This window comes from Crocodylus siamensis, chromosome 12 (genome assembly GCF_052110815.1).
Source record: "Crocodylus siamensis isolate JL-2025a chromosome 12, ASM5211081v1, whole genome shotgun sequence".
Taxonomy (NCBI): Eukaryota; Metazoa; Chordata; order Crocodylia; family Crocodylidae; genus Crocodylus; species Crocodylus siamensis.
In genome coordinates this window covers 10,702,948-10,708,947 of record NC_143406.1, presented here as the reverse complement: position 1 = coordinate 10,708,947, position 6,000 = coordinate 10,702,948, and the positions used below count along the sequence as shown (strand labels likewise).

The 6,000-nt window shown below is 47.7% G+C and overlaps 1 protein-coding gene across 2 annotated transcripts in view; it reads left to right on the top strand.

The window, feature by feature from the left end:
- Positions 1 to 288: 288 nt before the first annotated feature.
- CASZ1 (castor zinc finger 1) overlaps positions 289 to 6,000 on the top strand; it is a 231,389-nt gene continuing 225,677 nt past the window's right edge. For both annotated transcript variants that reach the window (XM_090024012.1, XM_090024011.1), the window contains exon 1: positions 289 to 593. The gene's annotated coding sequence lies outside the window, so the exon portion shown is untranslated. The remainder of the gene's footprint in view (positions 594 to 6,000) is intronic.

Below are 6,000 nucleotides of genomic sequence, written 5' to 3'. Positions count from 1 at the left end.
GAGCAGCCGCAGGTGCCAGCACGGGGTTGGCTGCAAGATGGAGCCAGGGTGCGTGAAGTGACACGCGGGGTGGGAGCAAGTGCGCGCGACGGGGACGGGGACGGGGACGGGGACGGGGGAGGCTCCGGCGGGTTCGCTCCAGCCCGAGCCGGCGCCGAGTTTGGGAGCAGTGCGCAGGCAGCAGCTGCCCCGGCCCCTCGCAGAAACTTTGCGCGACTCGGGCCGAGGGGAGTCGCCCCCCGCGGCGCGGGCGCGGGCGCGATCCGGGCCGGGTTTTGCCGCCGCCCGCGCCCGGCCGGGCGCCCTGCCCGCCGCCCGCGAGTCCGCTCCGTGCCGCCGCCGCCGCCGCGCGCTCCCCCCTCCCGGCGGAGCGGCCCGGGGCGGGGGGGCGGCGGCGGCCGCGATCCGGTCCGGGTTTTGCCGCCGCCCTCCCTGTTAGAAATAGGAAAATTCAATAATCAAAGCGCAGGAGCGCGAGGAGGGAAAAATCCGGGATCAGGGCAAGTTTGATGGCGCATGCGCCTGCCGCCCGCATCCCAAACACGCGCAGCGCCCCGGACTCGGAAAGTCACCCAAAGCCGCCCCAAGTGCAGGTAAGGCGCCGCGGCGGGACCCGGCAGGTGGGCGCCGCGCCGCGGGGCAGGGCAGGGCGGGGCGGGGCGGGGCGGGGCTCGGCTCGCTTCCCGCCACCGCCGGCGCCACGTGCGGCGCCCCCCGCCCGGCGATCGCCCCGGGTTACTTTGACCCGCTGGCATTTGCCGCGGGAACAGGAACAGGAACAGGTGTCCGCCGCCCGCAGGGACCCCGCCGCGGGGCTGCGAGCGCGGGGCCCGGCTGCCCGGGGCAGCCAGGAGCGAAACTTTTATTTCCCCCCTTCAACTTCACGTGTCCCGCCGGGCTCGGGCAGCGCTGCCCCGCGCCCCTCCCTCGCCCAGGCGCCCGGAGGGGGGAGGGGGGGAGCTTCTGGGAGAATATTGCCGAAGTTCAGTAATCAAGTTTCCAGATCTGATGCCTCCTGTTTAATTTATTAGCCTCGTTATTTATTCTGTTGATGATAATCTGTTGCTTGGGGTTTCTATGGAGATGTTAAACTGATCTCTTTCAGAAATCAAACTCCCCTATGCGCGAAAACGTTTAAAGGGGCAGCGTCCCCTCGCGCTCCAGGCTTTGCACCTGGCCGGGGCTTCCCGCGGGCTCCTCCGCGCCGCCCGCGCGGGACGGACACGGGCTGGAGTCGCGGCGCTGCCGCGCGGGGCAGGGCTCGGGGTGGCTCGAGCAGCAAGTCCGGGCTTTGATCCTGGACTTGCATCATCATTTAAAACAGATCAGCCCCCCCCATCAGGCAAGATAGCAGAACCCTTTCAAGATCAAAGAGTCCAGCTAAAAACTGGTGTTTAAAAAATAATACTAAAAGAGTCTGTTAAATTAGGGAAGGGGGGGGGCGCTTCCTTAATCGGCTCTTTTTTTTTTATTTTCAAAGATGATTTTTTATTTTTTTTTTAGCGATGAAAACCAAAAAAAACTTGTGGCAACTATAACGTTATTTTTATACCTCCCGAGCCTTTTTAATGTTAAAATAGGTTCAAAGTCAAATACTCTAAAGATAAAGTGCATGTTAGGGTATATTTATTACCTGTTTTCTAAATCTAGGAGGTCAGAATCCAACAGGCTATCGCGCTGGAGAAGGTTTTAATAGTCTTTTTTCAACTTAATGAGAGAGAAATATAAAAGCAGTTTTGCCGTAACATTTCTCTTTCTTTACAAGAGAATCTCGGCACGTTGTTTAGTTTTGAATGTTTTTTAAACTTTAAAAATGATCCACTCTTACTTTATCTAGTGGGATGTTACTTTTTTTAAGGAATTGAAAGTGGCAAAGGGGAGAATTTCTTGAATTTCTGGCACACTTAAAATTGTGAGCTCGTGTATTTATCAAGCTGACATACGCAACTGTTTCCTGTTCATTTTCTGGCGAAAAGTTGGAGGTTTTAAGAAAGAAATGAACCACATGATGCATTTTTAATGCCAAAGTAAAATATCTTATCACACTTTTTCTTATGTGCATCCTCAAAATGTGTGGTGCCTGTTATAATACTTTTTTTTCCGCTTTCCACGTACCTCTGCATTTTAATTAAAATTGCAAATAATAATTTCCACCAGATCAACTCTGAGCATACTAAAAATAAAAATTGCTGTGAGGTCAAATCAGTTTTTAATCTTTCTTCCTTGCTGTTTTTTTTCTTTCTCTCTCTCTCTTTTCCCCTTCATCAGTGCAGTGCATCATTGTATTTTTAATTTTTTTTTGTGTAAATCTTCTGTTTATTTGTTTGATTTGAATTGCAAACAGAATTGACTCTGACAAGTAAAAGGAGGAGGGGGGAAAAAAGGAAACACTATGCCTTTAAACTCAGGAGTTTGCATATTCTCCTTGTATCTTTCCCCTTTGCTAATTATTGTGTTGTTTTCAGAGCAAATATGTCATATCCATGGCGACCAGGCAGGTTTATTGTCTTTCAGAAGCAATAGCTCACATAAGTAATTAATGACTTCTTTTTTTTTCCTCTGGCTTAGGTTAAACAGATCATTCAAGGAAAGTCATATCTCTCGCTCCCTCTCCCTCTCTCTCTCTTTTTTTTTTTTTAGCCCAGTGACATAAGAACATGAGTTAGAACAAGAAAATACTTTAACCAAGAAGTCAACAGCTTATTTTTCCCCATTTCTTTTTAAAAGCACTAAGTGTCAGCTTTCCACACACATGACGTTGTCATTCTTGCAGTTTCAGAGCAAAGCCCTAGTGCATGGAAAACCCACTGAAAGCTGGAGTTCAGTTTATAGTTGTGCAATAGAAAAAAGGTGGTGGGGGGGGATGTTTTATTCCTGCTCAAGGAAATCACTGTGTGGGTGGGAGGAAATAACCAAAAAAAAAATCAGAATTAAACATAAGGTCTCTTTTGGATCTGGCAGGTTCTAATCAGTTTCTAAGAAAAGAATTTATAAGTTGATAACATATTTTACCCCCCCCCCCAGTGGACAAGCTGACTGGAAAAAAACAACCCTCCCCCCCGCTTTTTATTTTTTGAACTCCACATAACTTGCGTCTTAAGTTTCAAGAACCAAATGCATGTAGAGCCTCATTTTTGCAGCTAGTTTGCTGCAGGTGGAAGGATGATCCTCATTCCTTCCCCTTTTCAACTCTGCTTCTTCCTATTAAACCAGAATTTGCTATCTGCTCAACCCAGGGACTGGTTATCCAGCATGATTTACTGAGATGGTGATTTTTCTTCTCCCGCCTACCACCACCTTCACCCCTGTTTTGTTTTTGTTAATTTCATTTTCCGAAGGATTTATACACAGTCCATCTATATAAACTCCTGGGGAGATAAAAGCCTCGCTCACTCCCATAAACAAAAGCCTTCACATGCATCCTGTATTCTTTTTTTTTTTTTTTTTTTTTAAACCCCCATCCCATTTCGCTGAACCAGGTAGTGTACTTTGCTAGTAATGATGCCCTATTCCACAATGCTGCTACTTTAACTTTTAAAATCTGTTTCCTTTCTGGTTTGTAACATTAATCAAAGAGCTGCTTTCTTCCAATTTTCCATAGGCTTGAGCTAATTAGAACCACTTGAATCCTATTTTGTAAAATTTCATGTGGATGTGACTTTGGGTTTCAGAAACCCAGTTGCCTCCGGTTCCATCTAACTAAGCACTCGTTGGAAAGCGTGGTTTTTTTTTTTTATTATTATTTCTCCCCAAATCCAGCTCCCCACTTTCTCCTCCGTCCCCAAGAGGTTTGTAGTTTCAGCGACTGGAACCCACAGGCAGCAGACAATAAAAAAATTAAAAACCGCAAAACAGAAAAGAGATTTTGGTGTGTAGTTTCTAAAGAGCAGAAGTAGCATTGTGAGGCTGAGGGTTGGAGAGACTTGATAATTGAGCCCTTAACCTCCTGATGTCTATATCAGAAAAACAGACTCTAGCAGAGGGAGACAAAGAATAAAAGCAAATAGCAGGCAGGAGGAAGCTTGGGAGACGACTGAAATATTAAAGCATAGATCAGGATACACTTATAAATCTATATATTAAATTTCATTAGGTTCCGATTTTTTTCCCCTTGGTGAAGCGTAGCTGGTTTAAAGGTGGCTTTGAGAAAACTCTGAGGTTTCAAGTGCATCTGAGAGCCAGGGAATTTTTGTGGAGTGCACAGCTCAAACTTGGAAAGACTTGTCTCTTAAAACAAAATCAGTGTTTCTACCTTTTTGTTTTTTATTTGTTTGACTTGAAGTGGGGGGGTCCTTTTTTTTTTAATGAAAAGTTGAATAGCTGAAAGTTGGGAGTTTTGCAGGTTGCAATTTCTTAGCTGTGCTAAAAGCAGCCAACTCGAACCACGTTAGCCACCAGGCAGTGCAGTTTGCTTCCACGCTCTCCCACGGTATTTACGTCTCATCCATGTGTTGGTGTGTACAAATAGGGTGTGCAGGAAGAGTGGGCAGTGGGCGTACAAGGGGGCCCTTAAAGTTAACTTGCTTTTGGTGTCCAAGGCTGCAGCTTAAAAGAAAAAGCAAGAGCGCATCATAAATTTTGCTAAAATTAATCAACCGTTTAAGAGCTCCACATTAACGAGGTTTTCCAGGCAAGCAGCTTTCTTCTTCTTCCTCCTCTTGTTTCTCGTTTCAAAGTCCGAGAGGGTTAGGGGAGAAGGGGAGGACATGGAGAAAGGGGGGTAGGGGGTAGAATTTGAGTAGAAATGATAAAAACAAAAAAGGCTGGATTTATAGAATATAAATCCTCATGTGTCCTTGATCCATATTGTCAGGTTTTGTTTTTTTTTTTTTGGTCGGATTTGTCCTATGTGCCTTTGACGGAAAAGGCACGTAGAGAGAGAGAGCGAGCGAGCGACAGAGGGGGAGAGAGAGAGAGAGGGACGTGTCGCTGCTTTGGAGCTCATTATCATTCTTAATAAGTCTTAAGGAATAAAGAGGAGCATTGAGTGTAAATGCTGGGTAATCCTAACACTCCTCAAGGTGAGAGGAGTCTCGAGGACACAGAGAAAGAGATCGGGGAGGAGGGGGTTGCGGGGCCGAAGAGAAGAAGCAAACCAAAGTAGTCTTTAAGAAACTGGGGCTGGGCTGCCTGGGTTGGTGGCTGGTTTTATTCTGTAGGCCTGCGCTGAGCAAAGTTCTCTCCAAGCTCAGCTGTCAGAGCTAAGGTGAGCCTCTAGGCCAAAGCATTGGCCTCTAAATGCAAAGCTCACTGACAAACTTCAGCATGAGAAATGGGTACTACGTCCCACCTTCCTCTTACCCTGGCCTGCTGCCCTGTCTCTACACGACCCGAGCCCCTTCACCCAGGGCTTGGCAGATGTTGACGGTGCTGCTGGGCACCACACTTGGCTATTGACCTGGACGCTGTGCCCTGCCTAAAATTTAGTTCCTGGTTCCCTAGCCTGTAGCAGTCTCTGCTTACTCTCCTTTCTCAGCCCCTTTTCATTTCCATCTTGTCGGCTGTCAGCACTCCCTCCTCCTCCTCCTCCACTGCATTTCCTAAAGAATCTGCCTCCCGATGCTTTTTATTGTAAAGGGAGGACACATCCCGAGCGCACAGCTTCGGACACTAGGTGGCTTAAAGTATAGGAATGGTTCTTTAAGCCCGCTGTGAGAGAGGCATTCATTCCCTCCTTCTGGTGGGCTCCTTTATTTGAACTTTAGGCTGACAGCAAAACACGGAGCTGCCTTTGAAAATATCATGGGATTCGGGCATCTTATTGCCCCACAACCAGAGGATGCCTTGAGGAGCATATGGGAGTGTCTGAGTCTTCATGTGAGCGAGTGAAAGGACCCTGCCAATATCTGTGTTAAAGGTCTGGGCTACTTAAAAGGCACGATGAAGCTGCTCCTGAGGTTAGGGCTCCCCACTAATTGTAGGGTCAGCCGCACCTGCCTTAAAGGGGATGCTTTCTTCCTTCTGGAAGAACGTCTGGCATCTGTGTGCCTGCAGAGCCTT